The sequence below is a fragment of the Chelonoidis abingdonii genome, chromosome 11 (assembly GCF_003597395.2).
Source record: "Chelonoidis abingdonii isolate Lonesome George chromosome 11, CheloAbing_2.0, whole genome shotgun sequence".
NCBI classification, from domain to species: Eukaryota; Metazoa; Chordata; order Testudines; family Testudinidae; genus Chelonoidis; species Chelonoidis abingdonii.
Genome location: NC_133779.1, coordinates 31,363,644 through 31,376,586, shown reverse-complemented (window position 1 = coordinate 31,376,586; position 12,943 = coordinate 31,363,644). Strand labels below are relative to the sequence as shown.

At 49.0% G+C, this 12,943-nt stretch overlaps 2 long non-coding RNA genes across 4 annotated transcripts; one reads left to right on the top strand and one right to left on the bottom strand.

Annotated features, from left to right (window-relative positions):
- Window positions 1-2,794: 2,794 nt before the first annotated feature.
- On the bottom strand, window positions 2,795-5,116 carry LOC142047518 (uncharacterized). Its single transcript, XR_012656800.1, has 2 exons — window positions 4,487-5,116; window positions 2,795-3,235 (listed from the first exon to the last, which is right to left on the bottom strand). It is a non-coding gene; the product is annotated as an uncharacterized LOC142047518 (long non-coding RNA).
- On the top strand, window positions 5,113-11,757 carry LOC116835820 (uncharacterized). Of its 3 annotated transcripts, none has more exons than XR_012656799.1 (3): window positions 5,113-6,242; window positions 8,816-9,206; window positions 11,080-11,757. It is a non-coding gene; the product is annotated as an uncharacterized LOC116835820 (long non-coding RNA). The 3 variants fall into 3 exon arrangements; XR_012656798.1 differs by lacking the exon at window positions 5,113-6,242 and adding an exon at window positions 6,418-7,456; XR_012656797.1 differs by lacking the exon at window positions 5,113-6,242 and having other exon boundaries at window positions 6,418-9,206.
- Window positions 11,758-12,943: the final 1,186 nt, after the last annotated feature.

Here is a 12,943-nt window from a genome sequence, read left to right as displayed (position 1 = left end):
TGGGCCCTTCGGCGCTTGAAGTGCAAGCCTCTGCTGCCTGAGCTACAAGCCTCCACTCTGCCCGCCAAAGCTATAGCAGGCTCATCCGCTTCTCTGTGTGCCTCAGCCACCAGAACAGGGGACGGAGCTGCCACACAGGCTGTTCTACACGTCAGCCGCCAGCTGCTTCCCGAGAGGCTTTGCGCTCCGTGCGCCGATCCCCGGGTAACGCTGTGGTGGAATGGGAACCCTGCAGTCAGGCTGTGCTGCTCACAGGAGTCGACCACCAGCCTTGGCTCAGGAACCCGGCATCCCTGAGCAGCTCAACGTTTGGTTTTAGAATGGAAAAGAGAGAATCTCGTTCTCCCCAGAATGACATTAGCAGGGTCACTGCATCTGGCTCCCATGGCTCCCTCCCCGTCAGGAGTTAGCTGTGCTTTCCACGGGTTTCCACAGCAGAACCACTGAAGTGACTCTGGTGCCCCAGTGCCGTTGGCTGTTGAAAACCCTGCCCAGAGAGAGAGAGAACAAAAGAGTGTGGGGTTCAGGCTGATTGTACGGAGCGCAGCCGCCCGCTCACAGCTGGATCCCAGCTGCAGGTGGCAGATGCTAACCCCCAATGTACCAGTGTGCAGCTCATAGCCAATTGCAGTGATTTTGAATACTAGTAAAGCCCAGGGGCCTGCATCCCTCCCATGCTGCGCCATTGACTTTCAACGGCAGTGGGATCGGAACCCCATCCAGCTCCTGAACTAGGGCCTGATCCTGCAGGGAGGTTCCAAGCCCCTTCAATGGGTGCTCAGCACCTCTCTGAGTTCCTGAGGGGAATAGAGAAATGGCAGGTGGAGCAGAGCGCTAGTGTGCCAGAAATCCAGGTGAGGTACCTCGATAGTGAGCTGAACCATGCCTTGAATGTGCAGCAGGCCCGAGAGCTAGTGACTAAACCCTAATAATTATCCAACCCTGACTGTCCTCACCCCAAGCAGTGTCCTTGCAGAAGGCCTGTGCCCCACTGTCATATGCAACCCTCTTTCGTTGACCCAGCCGGCCCTCCTGCAGTCAAGCATGCAGAGAATGTGTGCAAACATTTACTGAGTGGCCCGTGGGTCCCAGCCCACTGGTGCACTTGGGATTCGGCTTTTAGGTAGACTTGGCCCTGCCTCAGTGTGTGGGGAGGAGGAGTGACCTCTTGAGAGTCCTTCTGGGCCAAGGTTTCTGTGATTCTGATGCATCGCACAGTCATTCCGTTCCAAAACCAAATCTGCACCGTGCCACCAGTGTTTGCTCTCAAGGGAGAGCAGTGACCCAGAGCTAGGGCTCTAGAGTGGAGCGTATAGGCCCTCGGATGGGGTGACATGATCTTTTCTCCTGGCAGAGGCTTGGTCTCCAGATGGGTTTCCCTTGCCCACATGGTGGTATGTGGAAAATGCGTGAGCCAGATGTGGTGAAATGGACTAATTTGGAGCAAGCGAGGTGGGAGAGGCACTTTTTGTTGGGGCCCTAGTTGCTTTTCAGCCTTTCTAGACTATCCCACATGGGTTGGGCATCACCCCCTCCTGGGGGTCTCTCAGTGTCTCTTCCTGTGCTTTCAACCACCTGTTTCTCATCTGACGCTGATTCTGTTTCAGCCAAGCATCTGTTGTCCTGGTTGGGGAAAATACTCCTTCCACCTGTCGTCTTCGAATCAGCCACATGGCAGCTGTGGTCAGAGAGCCGCCTGCCTTGGGTAGCGGGAAGGTAGTTTCTAGTCTTGTTGAGCGGTTGCCTGGAGGAGAAGGCACTAGCTTGAAGGGGGCATCATGCTTGAGTGTCTACTGGCATGATGCAGCCTCTTGGTGCTGCGCCATTAGCAGCATCCATCCCCATTCTGTCCCGTTGCACCCACTGAGCTGCCCGTGGGCCCTGCATGTCAGGAGGGACACTGACTGATTTCCCCTGGGGAGCTTTGAATGGCACGAAGATGAGCTGAGAGAGGGAGAGCCAGGAATCTCCCTCCATTTAGTGCCAAATCTTTTTAAAGTCGCTTTGGGAGCCCACCAGCTCAAGCAAGTCTTGTGTCTTTGGGGAGGAGGGAAAGGAAACAAATGTGGGAAATAATTTACCCTGTCTGCATCTAAGCATTTCTTTTGGTTGGGGGCAGGGAGCAGAGAAAGCAACACCTGGCAACGTTGACTAAGGACAATACTTCCATCGACCTGCGTTTAGTTCATTGCCTATGGGAAACTGACCCATTTTCTAGAGAAGACTCAAACTAGTTTAGAAAATGAAGTGCTACTTGATTCCCCTTTATATATTTTTAGTACTTGGGGGCAGGGCAGGGCAATTGTAGGGGAAAAGCCTGTGGAAGCTGTTTATTTTTAACCCCTTAGATGGTTTCTTTTGGCCTTTAAAAAAAAAAAAAAATGGTCCTGGCTTTTGATGTTTATGCTGCCTACCTGTAAATCCAGATGTACTTAAGTGGCTGAAAATCCTTGTTCTTAAATCAGATACACATTATAGTTTTGAACTATATATATAGTATATATATATATATATGCGCCTAACCCAGCAAAAAAATAAAGTATTTGGGGGTGGGGAAATGCATTGTTCTTTTGAACGAATCACAATTGGGGGATAAAATTGTGTTTCCGAGTGCCTCAAGATATGAATTGTTTTCATTTTTTTAAAATAATTTTATACAAGTGTCAAAACAGCTGGCTGGATTATTTGGAATTTTGAAATAATCCTAACTTTTTTAAAGTAGATTTTGAGAACTGTCCTGTATATACCAGTAATGTAGCAATAAACGTGACATTTTATAACAATATTACTCCCCCCCCGATATCTGTCTCTCAGATGTTGTATTCCTACCAATGAAAAGTTGTAATAAAGGTTTTACCTTGTACTAAAACCAAAGGTTTGTCTTGGACGTTGTTGCTGTTCAGTTTTGTGCTTTGGCCGTACTGGCGTTAGCCTGTTTTCAACCCCTGGGTGCCTAATTTCAGCCTCCAAGATCCACATTTAAGTAGCTAAAGTTTGGCCTGAACTTCCAAATTGCTTCACTGCTCCCTCTCCTGCCATGTTCAATTTCTCTTCATTTCCCTGTCCTGAGTTTTCTCCTGCTGTCTGTCACCACAGTATCTGGGCCCCTTCCGTGGAAATCACTAGCACAGTCCCTAGCAGATACTATGGAGTGTCTGGCGCTTCTCCCGTTTTGGGGTCTGAACACTGCTTAGGGGAGGGTCTGTGGGGTTTCCATTGTATGTTGTGTGTGGGGCTGCGTCATTGTTACGACTTTTTGAAGGGGCATCATGTATTTTAGGCCCAAAGTTAACTGTGCTCCCTGCAAGTTGGGGGCCTTCCTCATTTTGTTACCTAAAATAACGAGCCTCTGAAATCCCCAGCCCTGACTCTGAAGTGATGGTTCATCACACAGACCCAAAGGGACCTGGTAGCACTTTCAGTTTCTTACATGAATAATTTTTGAGGTTCCGTTGTTCTGTAGCCCAGTCCTGCAATGGGGCGTTGGCAGCCAGAGGGCTAGCACAGTACCCATTGACTGTGCATTGGGAAGTCCAGTCAAACTGATACTCGAGGACTGGCTATAGATTTAGGAGTCTAATTTCAGGGCATCAGGTTGGGGGCCAGGCTTTATTAAGGAAAAAAGCCCTCACTTGTGCTGGGGACTGTGCACTCTCCACTCCCCCTTAGGAATGTAGAATGTTAACCGGTTAATGGGTAAGCATTAGTCTTACTGGGAATCCCCAGGCCAGCCCGCCCCGCACTGGCCAGAGCAGCCCCAGCTGCTTAATCGGTGAACTGTTTAAATGAAATGTTTTTAACCGTTTAAACGGTTAACTTTTGTAATGGTATTTACATCCTTACACCCACTGACTCCAGGGAGAGCTGAGATCCCTTCAGGACCAGGCCCTAACCATCCATGCACCTGTCTGTGCAGGTGATGGGAGATTGGAGATCACCTGGAAAGCTGCATTGTCCATGCTGGGTTTAGGGCCTCATCCCAGGGTGCCCCATATGCCTGTGCCAGGCCCCCCAGGAGCATAAAGGCATGAGCCAGCTCTGCAAGCAACAGACCATGTGCAAGGGAACAGGCTTCACAGATGCATTCTGGGACAGGACTTTCCTGCTCCCTGTGGAGGGGGGCAGGGGAAGTGACCTGGGGTCTGATGAACAGGTAAGTGGGCAGCGCAGATTCCTGGGTGGCCCTGTGCCCGAGGGAGGGAGGGGCCAGGATGCAGCCTCCAGCCTGAGTAGTGGAGGGTCAACCTCTCTCTCGCTTCCCCACCTACTTTCCTGGACCCATGCTGGCCATGCCTGCAAGGGCTCTAGCTTTGGTCTCCATCCACCACTTGGACTTGTGGGAGCGGCACCTGCCCCAGGGATCTTCCCTTTAGGCCCATCCTGTGTTTCCCGGCTTTGATTGTCCTGTGCCCTGCAGAGGCTCCTGTATGCAGGCAGACAGGATGCCCCCTGCCCTGGGGAAGCTTGGCGTGGGCAGGTTTTGCACCTGTCTGCCTCAGACTCTATAGGGTCGGGTGACTCGAGCTCCATGTAGGGGCACTTCTCAGACAGGCAGTGCTAAGCCTGGAGCGGTAGTTGTCATGTTGGGGGCGGGGTGGAGATCTTCTGCCCCTCCAGAGTGTCTGAGCACAGCTTGAGTGTGGAGTGTGAGCTCTGCAGAGGCGAGGTGCTGCTCCCAGCTTGTGCCCCTGGGGCAGGAGTCAGCAGTGTGTTTACACGCCGAGGCAGGGTGATTCAGGTAAGAAAAGGCTGGTGGCTCGTCTACGCCATGCAGCTTTTAGCGACAAGGCTGTGTCGACGCAGCCTTGTTGCAAAACGTCAGCATGCGTAAACGCTCTGTCGGTACTTTTGCGGACACAATACTTCCCGTTCCATTAGCTTTGTCAGCAGGAGAGCACTCCTTCCGACAGCCGCATTCACACAACCACTTGCATCGGCAAAACTTTTGTCTTTGGCCGGGGGGGCTCTTTAAAGTTTTGTCAATGCAAAGTTTTGTCAACAACTTTGCAGTGTAGACGTACCGTTAGATGAGCCTGTAAAGCAGGAATCCCAGGGGCGGTGCCAGCGCGGGTTTGAAGACAGAAGGCAGGAGACTCTGAAAAGAGGGAGCTGTAAAAAGAAGGGGCCATAACTAAGGGAAGGAACAGCATGTGCCTCATCCCTGGAGTATCTGAGCCCCTCGCAATGTCTAACCGATTTCTCCTCCCAGCCTTTCTAGAGCAGGCCTGTTATCCCCATTGTACAGATGGGCCACTGAGGCATACGCAGACTAAAGGCCAGATTTTCAAAGGGATTTAGGCACCTAGTGAGATTTTAAAAAGTGCCTAGAAGGTTCAGTGCTTTGTAAATCCCACTAGATTCCTAGCTGCATCTTTGGGTGCCTAAAAACCTTTGAATCTCTGTCCCTGAGGCACTGGCCTGAAGTCAGACAGGAAGTCCATGGGGGACTCTGAGGGCATCCGCCTCTGCTGCAAAACAAGAGGCGTCTGATAGATGGGAGTAAAACCAAGGCAGCCAGTTCTCAGAGACTCCAGCAATTGGTCCCGGGCGATGGGGAAGGACAACAGCATGAAAAGTAGCACAGAGGTCAGCTCGAATATTTAGTTAATTTTCTTCCTTTATACAGGAATTAGATACAGTGCTCCTAGCAGCTCATTTCTAAATTATCTGCCAAAAAAACCTGATTTTTTTTAAGGTATCTCAGGTGCCTAAGTAGCCCCTGGAATCACAGATAATGTTGCCCCCTCTGGCCTGCCCAGTTCTGAAATGGTGCCCCTGGTAGCTGTAGATAAGGTGGACGGTGGGGGCTTTCCTCTCCCCATCCCAACTTGGGGCCATGGGGGTTGGGCCCCATGTAAGGAGCTGTCGGGGGAGCATGTGTGGGGATGTTTGTTCCTTCTCTCTTCCAAGTTGGGTTCATCATCTCCAGGACGTGTTGGAGCCAATCAGCAGTTTCCTAGATGTGGGGGGTCAGTGCTCCTGTTCCTTGCAGGAAGGAGACATATGTTCCTGGCAGTGGAGTTTTACTTTCAATTTCCCCAGTCATGTGATTTCTCTGAACTTGGATGCAGCATTAACCTTTTGAGTTTCACTTCTTGACCCCCAGCCCTTTCTAGCCAGTGTTCAGCTCACACAGTGTCTTCTCACTACACTTCAGCAACTGCCTTCCTAGGAAACAAAGCCGAGCTGCAGTAGCTGCTTCATCCCAGATACAGGGAACCGGAACATCTGAAAGCTGCAAGGTAATGATGTACGAGTGACCCTTCTTACTCGACAGGTTTGCTGCACGTCTTCATTTCAGATCTGCGGAGAACAGCCCGTTAGTCCTCGAGCTAATTCTGCAACTGCTCCATGCACAAAGATCCCACGGAAGTACCTTGAGGGTTTAGCAGTAGAATATCCGCTCTCTGTGGGGTCAAGCAGGTGTAGGACAAGGCCGTGTGATCTGGATTCTCACTCTAGATGCCTGAGGGGGCAGATCATAGACTCTGCTGAGCCCGCCCCTTAGTGCACACCCTGGTGCTGAGTGTGGAATGTGGGAGCTGGAGCTGAGACCCACCAAACTCATCTCATGGGTGCCACCACAGCACCAGTAGAGGGGAACAATGTTCAGTCCCTGCTAGGCTGGATTCAGACCAGTGAATGGCTCTGCAGCCCATTAGCAATGTGCTGAAACAGTCCCCTAATTAGTGCTAATTGATGAGAAGGTCCACGTGTATATTACATCTCAAAGTAACTTTATAGGCAGAAGGTTTAAAACAAATAAAAGGAAGTTCTTCTTCACGCAGCGCACAGTCAACTTGTGGAACTCCTTACCTGAGGAGGTTGTGAAGGCTGGGACTATAACAGGGTTTAAAAGAGAACTAGATAAATTCATGGAGGTTAAGTCCATTAATGGCTATTAGCCACGACGGGTAAGGATTGGTGTCCCTAGCCTCTGTTTGTCAGAGGGTGGAGATGGATGGCAGGAGACAGATCACTTGATCATTGCCTGCTGGGTTCACTACCTCTGGGGCACCAGGCATTGGCCACTGTCGGTAGACAGGATACTGGGCTAGATGGACCTTTGGTCTGACCCAGTATGGCCGTTCTTATGTTAGAAGAACGTTAAACCCAAAAGTTCGGAAAAGGCAGAATTCTCTGTCTGGGAGGACGCTGGAATGAACGCGGCTCTAGACACAGTGTGAACAGTGAATGGAGCACTAGTTCAGGTTGGTTTTGTTTGTTTTCCCCTTTGTTCTGGCTACTCGATGTAACCTGGTTACCGTCTTTAATGCCAATCGTTTTTCTTACACGTTTTGATGGACAGGTCTGGGTACTTCCCGATCCTGCCACCCACCCAGCAGGGTGCATCTTCTTTATTTTTCCGTATGAATTTATTCAGCGGTGCCTCCACCCCCTCGCTCCTTCCTGGCAGGGTCACCAGGGCAGCGTGGGAGGAAAATTCTACCCACAGGTAACCCCCACTTACTTGCCAGATACTTGGAGACTCCCAAGAAATAACACAAACACATACAATGTATTCAACACAAGAATTATATTAAACAGGAGACAAACATAACATAACAGGGTAACACTATTGTTAGGTTCACCGGTGCCCATGCTGATAATACTTGTGACTTTCCCCAGTCACGTGACTTGATGTAGCAAATGTAAGATCAGTGTCCCGTTGGTGCGTGTACCTTGTTGGGGCCCTTGATGACCATGAGATCTTCTCGGCCGTGGTTTAGCAGCGTGGCTGACGGGGTTCAGTACAGCCCAAAGGACTCACAAGTGGGAGGAGGTGGTAAGTCCCTCCACGGGGGGGGTGTAATACGCAGCAGGTTATAAAATCCCCAAATCCTCACTCCCTGGCTTGAGGACACCGTTCGGGGAGTAGGGGGTCCCCAAAACAAGTTCCCTGACTGACTGACTAAAAGATGGTGCCCTCACAAACTCCATGAATGATCCTCAGGTTCAGAGCTGACTCTGGACTCCTCGGTCACTGCAGAGGGGCTGATCTCTGCTGACCGGGATCCTCGTCAGGCAGGAGTCAGGCTGCTTCGGTCCCAGGGTTTCCCCTCCCCACAAAGGGGTGCAGGGCTCAAGGTGCAGGTTACACAACTACACTAACATCCAAACTGTTGTCTTCCAGCCCAGCGTCCGGACACACAGGCAGCAGCCCTGGACTAGCAGCCAGGGCAGAGCTGACCGTGTGGGGACTGGGCTCACCTAGGAAGCTGGAGGGCGAACTCAGCCTGGCTGGGGAAGTTTCCCAGCAAAACTCTACAGACTGGGAATCACCAGGGAGAGGGGAAAACCCAGCTGAGGGATCTTGCTTTCAGGTCCGTAGAGGCCAGTTCTCAGGGGGAACCCTGCAGGCCTGGGACTCCCCCGCTCCCCACACAGCCTGTCTAGCCCTTGCCCTGGCTGGCTCCAGACTGACTCCAAAATGGCTTCTCCCCTGTCCAGAGCTCCCTGGGAGGGGGCATCTCACTCCCTAATGGTTACCGGGCAGACTCTGAGTGTGCCTTGGCTCCCCCTCCGTACCAGGGACAGTGCCTCTCCTTGAGCTGCTGGCGACAGAGCCCCAGAAATCTAGGCCATCTCCTTGGGGCTTACACTTGTTTGGCTGAAGCAGCTTCCAGAAAGGTGGCCAGTGTGGATTTGAAGACATCAAGAGATCGAGAATCCACCGCTTCCCTTGGTAGCTTGTTTCCATTGTTAATCATAAGAAACAGTTTTATTTTAAATCCAGAAAACTTCTTAACTTCATCAAAATCAAGAGTTTGGGGCACCAGGACTGACACGCTAATGATTTTCTTTTGTGCTCCAGTTTAGCATCTTAAAATGTCAAGCTATGTCATTCAAGTTGCCAACAACAGTAAGGGATGTGTCACCGTTGTTGTTAGTATCAATCCGGTATTACGATCCTTGGGTGATTCTCTGGTTGTGACTGTCCCTGGCTATGAGCTCCTCAAGTCATTCTTCACTAAAGATGAGCGGAGAGTTTCACCGGGGGAAACCTCAGTTGTAAACGAAGTTGGTATCCGGAAAATTTTCACCTATGGAGTTGGGTTGACAGGAGCAGAATGCTATTACATTACAGTGACCAGAGAGGATGATGAGTGGGTGGCTGTGTGTCAAACTCCTCTGCATTGCACCTGGATTGTGGATGACGACAAAATCTACCAGGAAGATAAACCGTCGATATGCAAACCATTTGGGTAAGTTGCTTTTTCTCCTTCAGATTGTATCACTGTAACCCAGAATCCCCAACCTCAAACCTTCAAAAGCCACCAGTCAGATCCCATGAAATCATGTAACTGGCATAACAATCATGATGAAAATGAAATGTTCTGCTCTTTTTCTTTGCCATTTGGTTTCAGCCCGTAGGTCTCACTCGGTTCATGTTTTCAAGCTTTCTTCTGCAACCATAAGAGCTAGAAACTTACATTGGAAATAAAATGAAAGCTGAGATTCTCATGTAATAACATGACTCCAAGAGCTGGGGCTTTCAGACAAATACCAAATATCATGAGATGTGCAATCAAATTGTGAGAGTTGGCGATGCTGGTAACCTGACTGTACCTAATTTTTAAAAATCCATTCATAATCACTAATTATACAGAAAATCCTACGTTAAGGTTACAAGTCAGAAAATGCCAGAATCATTATTGCCTCTTCAATCTGAACTTGTCCCTCTTTTTGCACATGCACAGAGGAAGTCTGAGACAGAGCTAGGGACAGAACCCAGCTCCCTGGGTTCTAGTCAAATGCCTTAACACTTTCCACCTCATTCACTGTCTGCTCTGTGCAGTGAATGAAGCTCTAGTCCTGTGGATAAATGGGAATCACACCATTAAAGGCTGCCATGATGCTTACGCACACGGGGCTGAATTAAGGTTGCACAAGCAACCTCATTCTGCCATTTTCTAACTTCTCTGGGCGTGACTTGGCAACCCGAATAAAGTCCCTCTAATGGAACACTTTCCGTGTGTCATTTCCTTTGCTTTTGTAAAAATTCTGTCCCGTGAAGCCAGACTGACATCACTTGAAGCTGTGTGGTGGGCAAGTCCTTCTGAACATTAGGCCAGTTATTAGGTGCCTCACTGTGGCTTCTGCTTTGGGGAATCTTGGTCCATTTCTTTTTACTTGCTCTAGATGTGAAGGACTTCAAAGGAGATTTTTTCAAAGGCCGTTAGGTACCCAATTCCCATTGACTTTCACTGGCAGTTAGGTGCCTAACTACCGTTGGTGCCCTGGAAAATCTCCTAATTCATTGAGTGTCGTCTTTGTTCTCCTATGATGGAATGGTACAGAAAGGAGGGAAGAAGAAATAGTCTTCGCTCTGTTCTTCACAATCGCATGTAAATCTTGGCCAGACCCCTAACCTGTGTAGCTGGACTGAAGAGGGTGGTTTGGTTTTGCAAATCTTGATCCATTAAACCAGTGGCTTTCAAGCTTTTTAGGCTGCGTACCCCCTTTCCAAACAATGTAGTCATCCCCATCAGAAATCGGGTCAGAATAGACCTATCATTAGCTTACTTAATAAAATGTGCTGCCCACCGTTATGGGATCTTTTCTGTATACCGCCTGACTAGAGCTCACGTACCCACTTTGAAAACCTCTGCATTAAACTTTTTTTTTGACATAATCAACCCTCAACCTAGGAGACTGTTAGGACCTTGCATCAATTTTATCTAAACTACCAGATCTGGGGGTGTTCAATAAAAGTCTCTGCTTCTGTCCCATCCTTATAATGGGCAAACCAGGGGATGGGATGGAAGGGCTGGGTTCTGGGTACCACACAATGTCGTTAGATTGAGTGTGGCCTTGCAAAAACAAACATCGGGATGGTTCAGTTCTAGATTTCCTTTCAACCTGAGTCGCTCAGCGTGAGACCGGGGGAAGAAGGTTGGTTCATATACAAGGTCCCAGTTTTGCCCATTGCTATTCTGTTGAGCCCTTTTTCCAGGGAGATGTAAGGCAGGGAGGGGGTTAGCGTGTGCATGAAAACTTTGCTAATGAATCTGATGCTTTCGAAGCACTTTTCCTGCTGGCAGGACTGACATACTAATCATTTCCTTTCTGATCCAGTTTTTCAGCTGAAAAATCCAGCTACATCATTAAAGTTACCAACAAAACCGAGGAAGTCATCAGTGCTGGAATAGCAGATCTTCATGAACCACAAGTGAGCACTGGTCTAATAGTAATTTCAAGCCATGTGATAGACCCTTACTTCAAGTCAGGGGTTACAGTTTGTCCAGGAGAAACAAAAACTATTCAGAAAGTGATCCCCAGTAATTTATCCTCCTACAAATCCATCGCTAATGATATGTCAACCTATTCTATAAAGGTGATCAGGGAAAGGGATAAACAGATCGCTCAGTGTAACACCCCTTTGCATTGCACCTGGATCGTGGAGAGCCATGGAATGTGGCAAGAAAATAAACCTACAGAAGTTTACAAATTTCAATAACATGCTTTTCTCCTGCTGCTTGCTTATAAAAATATGGAGAAGATGACCCCAATGAATACGCCTTATAAATCCATGGGGCTTCGCCAGTATTTGCTTTAGGAGCCAACACAACAGTTGTATGTGTCCTGGTGACTAAATATGTGAATTAATCATTTGCAACAAATAATTTATCTGACAATTTTTTTCAATTTTGAATAAATCACTTGCAAATAATTTCTTAGCATATAGCCAGTTCCACTGAGGCAAATGTATTCACCACTTTTTTGTGACAATCGAATAAACTCTCTATGAATATATTTTTCTCCCCTTCTTTATTTCAGAGAAGCATCTAAACCAGGGGTAGGCAACCTATGGCACGTGTGCCGAAGGCGGCACGCTGGCTGATTTTCAGGGGCACTCTCACTGCCCGGGTCCTGGCCACTGGTCCGGGGGGCTCTGCATTTTAATTTAATTTTAAATGAAGCTTCTTAAACATTTTAAAAACCTTATTTACTTTACATACAACAATAGTTTAGTTCTATATTATAGAGTTATAGAAAGAGACCTTCTAAGATGTAAAATGTATTACTGGTATGCAAAACCTTAAATTAGAGTGAGTGAATGAAGACTCGGCACCGCACTTCTGAAATGTTTAGATCAGGGGTCGGCAACTGACTTGTCTCCTCTTCCCGTGGCCTGGTCCACATGCCACTTTTGACCCAATGTAATGGTTTTGGTTCAGGGTGTGATTGTTTAGCAAAATAGTTAAAATCAGCACAACCCCCACAGTGGGGGCAGTCATATTGGTATTGTGGTGCCTCATACCCAGATAGCTTATTCCTATAATGGAAGGGAAATAAGCTATACTGGTATAGGCACCACCAACTTTATCCTGGTATAATTGCATCCACACTGCGTGGGCACTGTACTGCTTTAAGCTACATCAGTACAGAGAAAGCAGTAAATCGTGTGTGTGCAGACAAGGCTTCAGAATATACAGTTATGTGTGAAAGAGAAACAATCATAGGTTTGGAGCCAACAGTTTTTCAGGCCCTGGCCGGCTCCATTGTCGTCAGTGGGATCAGGCCCATCCCATTGTTTTGGGTGAATCTCAAGGTCAGCGCCAGAGGCTGCCTGGTAGGAACTGCTCCTGGTATGGGGCCATGGCCACGCCTCCCAACGGGAAGTGCAGGGGGCATTGTGCCTATGGGAGGAACAACGCTGCCAGGAGCTGGCCAGAGTGCAGCTGCTGCCCCTAGGAGAGGGACAGCGTGTGCTCCCGCCACAGGGCTGGCGAGCTCTGCTGATGTGTGTTGTGGGGGCACCATGGCTTGGCCTCACCTCCTCCTTCCCTCTCTGGAACGGTCTGACCCATGTGGCACTTCAGGCTTTGATTGCCTCTGCAGCATAGACTGTCTCTCTTGATGAGGCATCTCAGCTACAGGCCAGAGAGCTGCCCAGGAGAGAGTTCCCGAATGCCCTGCAGTCAGGGCCGTCCTTAGG